Here is a 13416-nt window from a genome sequence, read left to right as displayed (position 1 = left end):
TGGCTGGACTGGGCTCCCAAAGATGGCGGCCGAGGTACTTCCGGTTGCCGCACCGAGTGTCTGGCTCGCGCGCTCTAGGTATATAACTCTGTGGCCTAGATCCAAGAAGCGTTAACGATCTCGCTAACTGAGGTACCTATGTAAACATTCGTTAATGGCATCCAAGAAGCTAAACTATGACGTCACAGCGTGGTTAACTTAACGAGAGCCCCAGCTCCTTCGTAAACGTAGCGAAGATCATCATGATGAACTTATTTATGATTTTTTAGCATTAGATATAGGTTTTAGAGTACACAGAGCAAATTTTATTATAAGAGGATGATCTGTACACACTGCACACGACTTAATATCAACACAAGCGCTGCCTCGCTGCTGCTTACCTCCACCCCGGCCCGTGCCCCGGCCCCCTCCCAGGTAAAGTGTCACTGTCACAAGAAAATCTGGCATCTCTAAGCACCAGATAGCCAGATAGTCGTACTCAGAGCATCGTATTTACCGGTTACTGACCCTTAATTATTGCCCAGAAGCACTAATAATCAATCATTACGACTATAACAATATATGAATCCAGTTATCGGGGCCCAGGAGAGAGTTTTTGTGTCGGAAATCGGCAACCATAAGAGGCTGAGGACGACTTGCTGCCAGCTATTGGCTGCTTCTTCTCCCGTTATACCTCGTAGTCATGTTTCCCGATGATGACTGCCTCTCTCTACTCCACCTCCTCAACCATTGTCAGCAGCTCAGACTCACTGAACCTCGGCCGCCGCATTTTCCTCAGTGGTTGAGCCATTTTCTGGGTCAAAGTACTTTCCTGCCGTGTGTAAGGTGAGGGTTATCGTACTCAGAGCATAGTATTTACCGGTTTCTAACGCCTAAGTTGCCTAACTATTGCCAAGAAACATCAGGATCTAACTTTTTTAACGATAACTATAAATGAGTTTCGTTATTGCAGCCCAGAAGACCGTTTTGGGGTAGAAAGTTGGAAATATAAGAGGCTGAGTACGACAATCTGGCAACGTTGGCCGCCACAGCTGAGGAATGCAGCCGTATGATTGGCTGAAAATTTTTCAAAGACTTGCTGTGATTGGCTGTCGAGTCTGATGACATCATCGTGGCGCTTACCCAATTAGTTGGCTTTCTGCAGTAGCGATATCGTTAAGTTTCCTCTTTGGATCTGAATTTAGCGAAGTCGTCCGGGCAAACGTTCGGTAACGATACCGATGTCGGTAAGCAGCCTTCTCTTTGGATCCGGACCCTGATCGATGTGAACGATTGTTTCAATCCTTGTAGCTGTGCCTCTCTCACAATGATTTCCATAGACAGTACAAAGGGAGGGCGGTTATAACAGCAAGACACACACAAAGGCAGTGTGTGTGTGTGTCTTGCTGTCATAACCGATGGTTTCCTCCCGAGACGACTGACTGTTAGCACACCTCTGTCTTCTCAGCGGCCTAGCAGTTAAATCATACACTTTGTATCCCCTCTGCGGCATGTTGCTACAGCCGAAGGCTATGCAGCAAGGCATTAAAAAGCAGTCGAATCCGCTTCCAAAACAGGTAAAATTATGTTTTTATTACCTCAGTTCAAAGTCGGTGCGGTGCTCGAAGGGCCAAAAATGGCGCCCAGCAGCCTTTTACACAGGGCCGCCTATGTCGGGACTCTCTCTATCAAGGAACTCAAGCGAGAACCTTCGTGGCTCACATTATCCGACGATCCATGGTTTCTCAAATTCTTTCTCATTTCAGTTAAGACATCTGGCTCTGCAAGTGCAAACAAAGGGTATCTCACTAATTTACTGAATGTAAATAACGATTAATAATGGAAAAAAAAAACCATGAAATAATAAATAATGACTGTTGAATGCGGTGATAGGCTATTTCGATTATTAGGCTACCCATGTTATTTATATATGCAACATCAAAATTCCTAATGTATAGACACTTGCAGAGTCGTATGTCACTTTTCATCATCGTTCGAGTATGATCAAACTATACTGTTTGATATACAAGTTGTTTCTTCGTGTCCTTGTATGGTATTGTTGTGCTGGAAGCTTCCCCCGGGGTCTGTGGGCCTCTGGAAGACTCCGGGAGGAGCGAGCAGGGGGGCGGGGAGCAAGGCTCCGCCCGCGCCCCGCGGGGCCCGCGGTCAGGCGCCAGGCGGGAAGTGTTGCCAACTCGCCCAGATTTTTGCTTCAGTCACAGTCATAGTAAGCCATAGTCAGCTAGTGGTCAGTGAAGAGTCAGAGTGAATTGTATTACTAAGGAGGAATATTAAACTACAGAACCTGTGCAAGGTGTTTTGCATATCTCCCTTCCACGGAGTCTTCTGACGGCGACACGGAACCCAAGTAACACGTCCGGCATAACATTTGGCGTCAGGAGTGTAGGCATTTGTTTTATTCGCCATGGAGACTCGTTCCCAAGCTGCCCAGAGGGACGACGTGTTGACTGAACTCTTGGAAGCTTTGATACTACAGGGGGAGAAACAAGAAAGAGCACACCAAGAACTCAAAGAACAACAAGAAAGATCACAGCAACAAGAAGAAGAAATACTCCAAGAACTCAAAGAACAACAAGAAAGAGTACAGCAACAACAAGAAAGAGCACAGCAACAACAAGAAGAAACACTCCAAGAACTCAAAGAACAACAAGAAAGACCACAGCAACAACAAGAAGAAACACTCCAAGAACTCAAAGAACAACAAGAAAGAGCACAGCAACAACAAGAAAGAGCACAGCAACAACAAGAAAGAGCACAGCAACAACAAGAAGAAGTACTCCAAGAACTCCAAGAACAACCAGAAAGAGCACAGCAACAACAAGAAGAAGTACTCCAAGAACTCCAAGAACAACCAGAAAGAGCACAGCAACAACAAGAAGGAACACCCCAGGAACTCAAAGAACAGCTAGAAGATCGCTTCGCAGGATTACAGCTACAGCTAAAAGCAGTAGAAAATGGAAGTGAGTCAGTGCGAAGAGAAATGATTGATGTGACCACGAAGTTGGGACAACGACTGATAGAAGTGGAGAAAGAACACACAAATCTTCAACAAGAGATGGAGGTGGTACGGGAGACGACACACAAAGAAATATTAGAAGTAAGTGACAGAGTAAAGGCCCTTGAAGACTGCTGGGCTGGAAACGGACAGCCATGGTGCCTGCAGGGGCTACTTGTACCCAAGATGCTTCTCCTACGCAAGTCCGGGGTAGTTTGAGTCCTGTTACGCCTGAGTTTACCCCCGCGAGAAGTTCCGCCAGCCCCACTAGTCTGCTTGGGTTGCCTGTTAGAAAGAAGCCTCAGGAGTTTGATGGCAAGGTCTCCTGGGAGGCTTACCGCGCTCAGTTTGAGCTGTTGGCAGCTCGGAATGGATGGGATGACCAAGAGTGCGCGGTTCAGCTGGCCACTAGCCTGAAAGGGGCGGCGCTGGAGGTCCTTGCTCAGCTCGACAATGCGACAAAGGGCAGCTACAGCGGGCTGGCACAGGCGCTGGAGCAACGATATGGGACCAAGCACCATAACGAGCTCTTCAGGGTTAGGTTCAGAACCCGCGGCCCTGGTCCAGCCTTCGAAGCTGATGAGGGAAGCTGTGGCCCTTATGGCCAAAATTATTGGATGTGATCTCTCCCACAGGGCTCTAGCTGTTATTACAGACTCACAATGGATATTTCACAGTCTTATCAAGGCCACAGTCTAATAGACTGGACGTGTTACAAGAGTTTAATGAGCAGAAGCTAGCTTTTGGTGAGCTATACCTGTCTTGGTAAAACATTAGAATCACACCCAACTCACTCTAAAAGTTAACACATTATTTGTTTAGATTGTATTTGCTAATCATCACCTACCTCCACCCCTGGCTTCTCCTACTCCCGTCCGTCCCTCCCAGGAGGGAGGGACGGGAGTAGGAGAAGCCAGGGGTGGAGGTAGGGGGTGGATACACGTCACAAATACGTCATGCCTCACCTGTTCGAATGTGTAAGTGGCTCACGCAGGTTTTGCCATCACAGTCAAGAGTAAACGCCATAATTAACCGCATCTGGCAAAGCACAATAGCGTCAAAAATTAGCGGAGTGTGTGAAACAATCAGCCATACGGGTCGTCCAATGAAACTGAGCACACTTTTATCAGACCTGCACACCTTTCTCTAACAGCCAGCAGGGAGCCAGCAGTCAACGAGCTCTGGGAAAGTAAATAAGAGAGAGTTTGTGTCTACATCACAGGTATCCACAACCCACCATTACGTCCTTATACTTTACCATAATTTGGTCACCAGCCGTTGGAATGTGCCGTAAGAAGGTGACAGGAGATTATTATTAGCCTTACGATCAGCCACTGTCTCAGTATAGGCACTCAGTAACCCACGTAGCCTGTGATATATGCGCGTCAAGGTGGGCTGCTGACGACCTTGAGAGGCAGCAGCGCTCAGAGGGTACTGATCGAGAGACTTCACACAAGTCTGGGTGCTTCTCTTTGAGTGTTGCTGCTGTGATGGATGGATTTAACAATACTTATCGCTGTAAAACATTATCGGCAGCAGTTGGGGAAGTCTTTCTATTACCTATATATCCCTTCATCGCCTGACCCTTGCCTGCAAGGAGGGACGCTGCCTCCTGAACGTCATGAGCCTTGATATACTTGTCATGGGCAACGTGGCTGACACACTACCCAAGTAGTCCATGAGCCAAGACCTGATTTTTGGGTTATTGGTACCACTTAAAGTGGCAAATTCTAGTGATGCATTTTGGAATGGTCTATATCTGTAGATGGTATTTTGCTATGATAGCAATCCCAAAGTAGTAGCTTTGTCATAGCAACCAGGCATTGAATATGATATCCCATAAATCCGAAAATCTGAGACTACAAATGTATGGAATAAGAATACCAACACATTTACCCTATTGATATGTGATAACTTGTTATTACAGAATATCTGAGAGAATAAAGCACAGTAAACAGTTGTAAACAGTTTAGACCGTAGGTTAATGCATACTATAGCATAACAAAGTGGTCACCTAGCAAAATTATAATTTGGCCTAAAGCAGTACTACAATACAATACTAGTATTCGTCTGTGTCCGAATCATCTGATTCTGCTTCTTCACAAGCTTTGTCATCTTCATCTTCTTCCCTCTGGTTTGTGCAGGTCTTCAGTTTGCACATATATGTGCATTTCAGCTGGTTCACCAGGCACACACAGTCTGAAAGTTTACAGGCACGGACACATTTGCACGACAGCATCTGCAACACGGCCTCAGGAGCTGGTGATCCACGCATCCACTCAATGATTAGGTTGCCTTCTTCATCCGTCATCCACCCACAGCTCTTTGGGTCTGGAACAACAGGGTGCCTCTCAAGGCAGCGCCGCCATATTGCAGCCTGGTAGTTGGCACGAAGAACATGCAAGTGCAAACAATCCTTGCATGGGGGCAGCTGGCTGGATTCCACATTTCCCCGTTTTGCAAGGAAGAGGTGGTAGCGGAGATCATTTACATCGCAAATGGTAGTGGAGGTTGCATACATGCGGCACACAAACTCCTGCATCTTGTCGAATAAGTCTGTGGAAACATTCCATTCCTCACCAAGCTGACGGAAGGCCTGTCTGTAGGTTGTGCTCTCTCTCAAGAGCTTCAGTGCACCTAGTTTTCCGCGACCTGCAAACGAACTAACTGTGTCACAGCCTGTGAAGGCGTGCAATCCAACAAGAGCCAGACAGACATCTTCGCCCAAAGAGTTTGAAAGCTTGCAAACATCGATGTACCGGGTCCTGTTCTCTGTACCTGACTTGTGGTACAGTGGGCAGGCCAGCTTCTTGCTAAGGCAGATACTAAGGATCAGCACATCTGTGTCATCAGCTGTGATGACTATGGATCTGTATCCATCCTTTGCAGCATGCCAGGCATGAAGAAGCACTCGTGTATCAGCCTCTTCTTGTGTTGTCGTCAGAGTTTGGATTTCAGCCCACTGGTCCTTGGTGAATAGATAGCATGCCTCTCCACATGTCACATAGAGTGACTTGTCCTGTATCTTCTCCCTATTTACAGGCTGCTTCCACTGGTTGATCAGGAATTCAATGAGGCTCATCTTGTTCTCTGGGGTTTTGAGGAATTTCTTCCACTGCAGTATGTTATGACCAGGTGCAATATTCTTCCATTGTGTGCCAGTGTTGGAACCTCTGTTGCATCTCTCAGCATTCTTGATCGACTCATCCCTGTAGATATCAAACACTACATCAATTCTGGCGCTGTCAGTGCCTTCATGCAGAGCTCGATACAGTGCAGAATCTGCTAGCTGTGCAAATGTCTTGCCATCCCCTTTGAGTTTGTGGACCAGACTCATGCCATCAATGATACATGCTGAAGGTGTAGGAATGTCTTCTGCTGGTGACACATTTTTTTCGAGCTCTCTTGCTAATGCAGCTTTGTTCGTCTTGCGTAGAGAACCATCACTGTTTGCTAGTGACCATGGCAGTGGTCCTAATGGGTGTGCCAGTACCTCTTTAATAGGTATCTCTCTGCTCTGAGCAATGACAATCATATGCGCAAAGAGATTTCTATCTGCCTTCAGGATGATCTGTTGCCCCTGCACTTTGCCAACCTTCTTTCTGTTGATGTTGCTGAAGGTCTTCAGGTTCTGCTTTTTCATCTTGTCATAGAATCTCGCTTTGGGTGACTCTTTCTCCAAACGATCTTTCCTGAATGAAAGGTATGCTTCTTCTCCGACTTGGTGCGCTTTTAGCAAGTCACTGGCAACATCTGGTGGGGCCAGGATTCCAGTGGACAAGTTGACCAACTCGGTTTCATCATGGCTCAGTGGGATAGAATCCGAAAGAGGGCATTTTAGAAAGCAAAGACTTGCGCCAGACTATCGAAGGCTTTCGATTTGTCTAGTGCAACTGAGAAAATTTCACTTAAACAACTGAGAGAGGATGACCAAGAATCAGTTCAGAGAGAAAGAAGATCGCCAGTAGAACGCCTCTTGCGGAACCCATACTGGCGATCAGATAGAAGGTTAGAAGTAGAGGTGCTTTTGATCTTCCAGTTAAGGATTAATTCAAAAGCTTTAGTAGATAGACAGGAAAGTAAAGCTATAGGGCGGTAGTTTGAGGGATTGGAACGGTCACCCTTCTTAGCCACAGGCTGTGCGAAGGCGTACTTCCAACAGGAAGGAAAGGTAGATGTTGACAGGCAAAGACGAAAGAGTTTGACCAGGCAGGGTGTCAGTACGGAAGCACAATTTTTAAGGACAATAGGAGGCACTCCATCAGGTCCATAAGTCTTCTGAAAATTGACGCCAGAGAGGGCATAGAAAACATCATTCTTAAGAATCTTAATAACAGGCATGAAGGAGTCAGAGGGAGGATGAGTAGGAGGAATATGTCCAGAATCGTCCAGGGTGGAGTTGTTACAGAAAGTTTGAGTGAAGAGTTCAGCCTTAGAGATAGATGAGACGGCAGTCCGTCAGGGTTAAGAAGAGGCGGGAAAGAGGAAGAAGTGAAATTGGAGGAGATATTTTTGGCTAAGTGCCAGAAGTCTCTGGAAGAATTAGAGAAAGCAAGGTGTTGACATTTGCTATGGATGTTTTTGATAAGTCAAAGAATAGATTTGGCACGATTCCAGGCGGAAATATAAAGATCATAATTAGCGGGAGTTCGAAGACCCTGGTACCTTTTGTGAGCTGCCTCTCTATCTTTGACAGCACGAGAACAAGCGTGATTAAACCAAGGCTTTTTAGCATGGGGAGTAGACAAAGTACGTGGAATGTATGCCTCCATTCCAGAGACAATCACCTCTGTGATGCGCTGGGCACATACAGAGGGGTCTCTATCCTGGAAGCAGTAATCATTCCACGGGAAATCGGAAAAGTACATCCTCAGGTCGTCCCACCGAGCTGAAGCAAAATGCCAGTAGCATCGCCTCTTCGGTGGGTCCAGAGGATGTACAGGAGCGATAGGACAAGATACAAAAATAAGTTAGAGAAACTGTATTAACACAGTGAAAAACATCGCAAATGAACACCACTGAGTGCCAGGATTCGAACCCGGGCCTTCTGACTATAAGTCAGGGCAGCATACTGACCAGACCACCGATGGGCTAAAAGGTTACCGCGCCAGAGGCCACTTCTGCGGGACCATCGGTGGTCTGGTCGGTATGCTGCCCTGACTTCTAATCAGAAGGTCCGGGTTCGAATCTTGGCACTCAGTGGTATTCATTTGGGATACAGAAATAAAGCTGTGATCGGATAAGCCCAACGGAGAGAGCAGTTTGACAGAGTAAGCAGAAGGGTTAGAGGTAAGGAAGAGGTGTTGTAACCCGTAATCCGGGCACACAGGGTAGACGACACACTGTTTGTATTAGTGACACTTGACTTAAAATTCTGGTACTTTAGGAGTATTTAAAGGAGTTCGTAAATGGGGTAATGAAACGGTGTCGCCTTTCTTATATGTATTTTATTCTACCTTAATACTACTTAATATTACAGAGGGTAAAAATATTGTTTAAACCAGCGACTGGCTTACTAGACTCAATGAGTCTTCAGGTTTTCTTTCACTATTGGTTACTGACGTTAGCAATGGTATAATATTGAGTAAAAACTCACACAATAAAGTATCATAGAAATATAATCCTAAGTAAAACTAAGATAATAGAACACAATAGATATGTTAGATACGCTTTCCTCTATGGCACCACTTTACTCCATACTCACAGTAGCAAAGATGATTGTTCTACCCATGTTGTCTAGGGAAGGACAACTGGGTGTATAGCAACGAGCAGAGTGCTGGTTGATCTGATCTCTTGGCTGCATAAATGCTTCTTATATAGGCATGACATACATACAGACATCACGAGGGTAATACGTCAGGCGTGTGAGTCATACATCAAACTCACACCGAGCTCATACAATAATCTACCTAACCGACATGCTTAATTCACGCGGTGACGCAGCTTTGTTTTCATAACATTTTGTTCCGCGGTTGATCGTGTTTTGGCCGCGGTTGATTGTGTTTTGGCTTAGAGAGATAAGCGGGTGCGTTAATGGGCAATTACAATTGTGTATAGGTTGGTAAATGAACAGTGCGTGTGGGGACAATCATGTCTTGGAGTCCGTGTTGTGTTTTAGCGGTCGATACCGCTGTTGTCATCGGAAAATATTGCCGGTGAAGATGATGATGACACGAGTGGTGTCGCAGCCCTCGGGGCACCACAGAGGTCTAGTATGTTGGGCCTGTCTCCAAGACGGTCGGGAATGCGTGTAGGGTGCTGAACCAACTGCTCTAGATCGTTGAGGAGAGCAAAGCTGTAGGCTTGTTCACCAGGCTGGTCAGTGAAAGAGGATGAAAGCCAAAGCTGGTGGTGAACATTGAAATCTCCTAGGATGGAGATTTCAGCGAAGGGAGAGTGGGTCAAGGTGTGCCCCACTTTAGAGTTCAAATAGTCAAAGAATTTTACTTAGTTAGTAGAGTTAGGTGAAAGATAAACAGCACAGATGTATTTAGTAATAGAATGAAGTCTTAGCCAGATGGTGGAAAATTCTGAAGAGTCAAGGTCGTGGGCACGAGAACAAGTGATGTCGTTGTGCACGTAGACGCAACATCCAGCTTTGTATTGAAATTTAGGATAGAGATAGTAGGAGGGAACAGAGTAGAGATTGCTGTCAGTAACCTCACAAACCTGTGTTTCGGTGAGGAAAAGAAGGTGAGGTTTAGAGGAGGAGAGATGGTGTCCTACAGAATGAAAATTAGAACGAAGACCACGAATGTTGCAGAAATTGATAAGAAAGAGGCTCGAGGAGTTATCAAGACACCTCTCAAGTCTCCAGCCAGAAAGGAAGTCCTCCCTGGGGGATTTTGTGCCTCCCCCCCTCCAGGCGGGGACTCCGAGGCTTTGTTATGGTACGCCATTTTGAAGGTCGACTTTTTGGAAAAGTTGCGTTGTGGTGTGAATGTAGTGTGGTGTGGATAGAGAGAGGATCTGTCTTTAGAGAGCGTGTTGAAATACTCTCTGGTGTTGATGAGAAAAATGGAAACGGTTATTGAGGACATGGGAAGGGTCTTTCGAGGGCTTCAGTACCCTCCTCGCTTTACATATATACCTCAACGGGAGTGGCTTGCGCCCGTTTGGTAGGTGTATTCCTACCTACTCCATCCAATATATATATATATATATATATATATATATATATATATATATATATATATATATATATATTGTTGTGCTGGAAGCTTCCCCCGGCGACCATAGGCCTCTAGAAGGCTCCCGGAGAAACGAGCAAGGGGGCGCGCGGCCAGGCGCCAGGCGGGAAGTGTTGCCAACTCGCATATATTTTTGCTACATGTTCTTGTGTGATCTAAATTATACTGTAACATTCTAGACTGTACTGTTCTGGATATATTTGGAGAAGAGGGCGAGAGAGTCCCAGTCATAGTAAGCTAGTGGTCAGTGAAGAGTCAGAGTGAAGTGTACTACTAAGGAAGAATATTAAACTACAGAAGCTGTGCAAAGTGTTTACATATCTCCCTCCCACGGAGTCTTGTGACGGCGACACGGAACCCAAGTAATACGTCCGGCATAATACTGGTGTCAGGAGTGTAGCCATTTGTTTTTTCGCCATGGAGACTCGTTCCCAAGCTGCCCAGAGGGACGACATGTTGACTGAACTTTTGGAAGCCGTGAGACTACAGGGGGAGAAACAAGAAAGAGCACAGCAACAACAAGAAAGAGCACAGCAACAAAAAGAAAGAGCACTCCAGGAACTCAAAGAACAACAAGAAAAAGCACACCAAGAACTCAAAGAACAACAAGAAAGCACACTCCAAGAACTCAAAGAACAACAAGAAAGAGCACAGCAACAACAAGAAGGAACACTCCAAGAACTCAAAGAATAACAAGAAAGAGCACAGCAAAAACAAGAAGGAACACTCCAAGAACTCAAAGAACAGCTAGAAGATCGCTTCACAGGATTACAGCTACAGCTAAAAGCAGTACAAGATGGAAGTGAATCAGTGCGAAGAGAAATGACTGATGTGACCACGAACTTGGGACAACGCCTGATAGAAGTGGAGAAAGAACACACAAATCTTCAACAAGAGATGGAGGTGGTACGAGAGACGACACACAAAGAAATATTAGAAGTGCAGGGAAAGGTGAACCGTACTGAACAGGCAGTTTGTGACGTAAGTGACAGAGTGAAGGCCCTTGAAGACTGCTTGGCTGGAAACGGACAGCCAGTGCCTGCAGGGGCTAGTTGTACCCAAGATGCTTCTCCTACGCAAGTCCGGGGTAGTTTGAGCCCTGTTTCGCCTGAGTTTATCTCCGCAAGAAGTTCCGCCAGGCCCATGAGTCTGCTGGGTTCGCCTGTTAGAAAGAAGCCTCAGGAGTTTGATGGCAAGGTCTCCTGGGAGGCTTACCGCGCTCAGTTTGAGCTGTTGGCAGCTCGGAACGGATGGGATGACCAAGAGTGCGCGGTACAGCTGGCCACTAGCCTGAAAGGGGCGGCGCTGGAGGTCCTTGCTCAGCTCGACAATGCGACAAAGGACAGCTTCAGCGGGCTGGCACAGGCGCTGGAACAACGATATGGGACCAAGCACCAGAACAAGCTCTTCAGGGTTAGGTTCAGAACCCGCAACAGGAGGCGCGGCGAGTCTCTTCAGGAACTCGCTCAGGACCTTGAGAGCATGGCGCACAAGGCATACCCAGGTGCCACCCCTGACCTGCTGGCGGTTTTGCTGCGTGATCAATTCATCGATGCCCTGGACAGCCCTCAGCTGAAGATACAAGTGAATCAAGCTAAGCCAACATCAATGCAGGAAGCTCTGGCACATGCCATGGAGTTTGAGTCCTTTGTTAGGTCTAGCTTGTCAAGCTTCAGGGACGACTCGACTTCTGGCTTTCGGGCACGAAAGGGCGCTGTCAGCGACACAGACAGGTTCCAAGGAACGTGCTGGTACTGCGAGAAGGTTGGGCACAAGGAGAACGAATGCTATAAGAGGAAGAAAGAATATGAAGGTGGCGTTAAGAAGAAGCCCAGAGAAGGACCCAGGTGCTGGACCTGTGGAGAAAAGGGGCACTGGAAGAATGAGTGTCGGAAAACTGTGCCCCCGGCGAGGGACCACCACTCGGGAAACTAAGGAGGACTGGTTCACGGGGGCAACGACCAGTCTGTCCTGTACATGCCCCGAAGATGTCAATGTGCAGGAGAACCACCATGACGAGCTGCCAAGTGGAGGGCAAGGTTGACGGAGTGTTGTGGCCTGTGGTCGTCGACACAGGCTCGGAACGCACATTGGTGCGGCCTGACGTGGTGAGTCATCGTTGGCTTCCTAAGACGTCGCATCGACTGTGCGGAGTCACTGGACACTATGCAGAGCTCAGAGGTCCAGTGGACGTGAAGTTTGAGCTCGGAGGAAAGGAAGAGTCCCTCTCTGTGTACGTGGCCGACATGGACGACCCCTGCATTCTAGGTATGGATTATCTAGTCTCCCACAGGTGCGAGCTGGACTTTCGCGCTAAGCAGCTGACTGTAGGAGGAAGGAGGGTGCCACTGACGACTGTGAACAAGGAAGACCTGCCAGTGACGGTCAAGCGCACCACCATTATCCCTGCGAGGTCGGAGATGCTGTTACCCTGTCAAATTACGGGTGCCCACCCGGCTAGCCTGTGTGTGGTAGAGAGTGGAAGTCGATGTCCGGTAGAAAACGGGGTGATTGTAGGCAGTACTTTGGTAGACCCTGCTGCAGCGGAAGTGCTTGTCGTCGTGGCCAATGTCTCCTTCAGCCCAAAGAAAATAGAACAAGGGACCATGGTGGGGTTGTGCCAAGAGATTGACCAGGAACCGAGAACCTGTGTCTGCAAGAGAACCCTGACGAAGCCCCAGGAGGAGCTGCCTGACTACCTGCGCGACCTGTTTGACAGGAGCTCCAAGTGTCTACAGGAGCCCCAAGTGGAACAGCTCAGGGAGCTTCTCGTAAGGAATGCAGATGTGTTTTCCACAGGAGACCTGGACTTGGGGTGTACGGACCTGGTAGAGCACCACATCGACACAGGTAGCCACCGCCCAGTGAAGCAAGCCCCTCGAAGGATGGCACCAGCCCGTCGCAAGGAGATGGATGAGGTAATGGATGATCTCCGGCAACAGGGGTTAATCGAGCGGTCCAGCAGCCCGTGGGCGTCTGCTGTAGTGCTCGTCAGAAAAAAGGACGGTTCCCTCAGGTGTTGCGTGGACTACCGAGCCCTCAACGATCTCACCATCAAGGATTCATACCCACTCCCACGGATCGACGACACGCTCGACGCCTTGGTGGGCTCCAAGTGGTTTTCAACACTGGATATGAAGTCTGGGTATCACCAAGTCAAAATGGCGGAGCAGGACAAAGAGAAAACAGCCTTCTCCTACGGTCAAGGCCTGTGGCAGTTTAAGGTCATGC

The sequence above is a fragment of the Eriocheir sinensis genome, chromosome 15 (genome assembly GCF_024679095.1).
Source record: "Eriocheir sinensis breed Jianghai 21 chromosome 15, ASM2467909v1, whole genome shotgun sequence".
Lineage (NCBI taxonomy): Eukaryota > Metazoa > Arthropoda > Malacostraca > Decapoda > Varunidae > Eriocheir > Eriocheir sinensis.
This window is presented reverse-complemented; position numbering follows the sequence as displayed.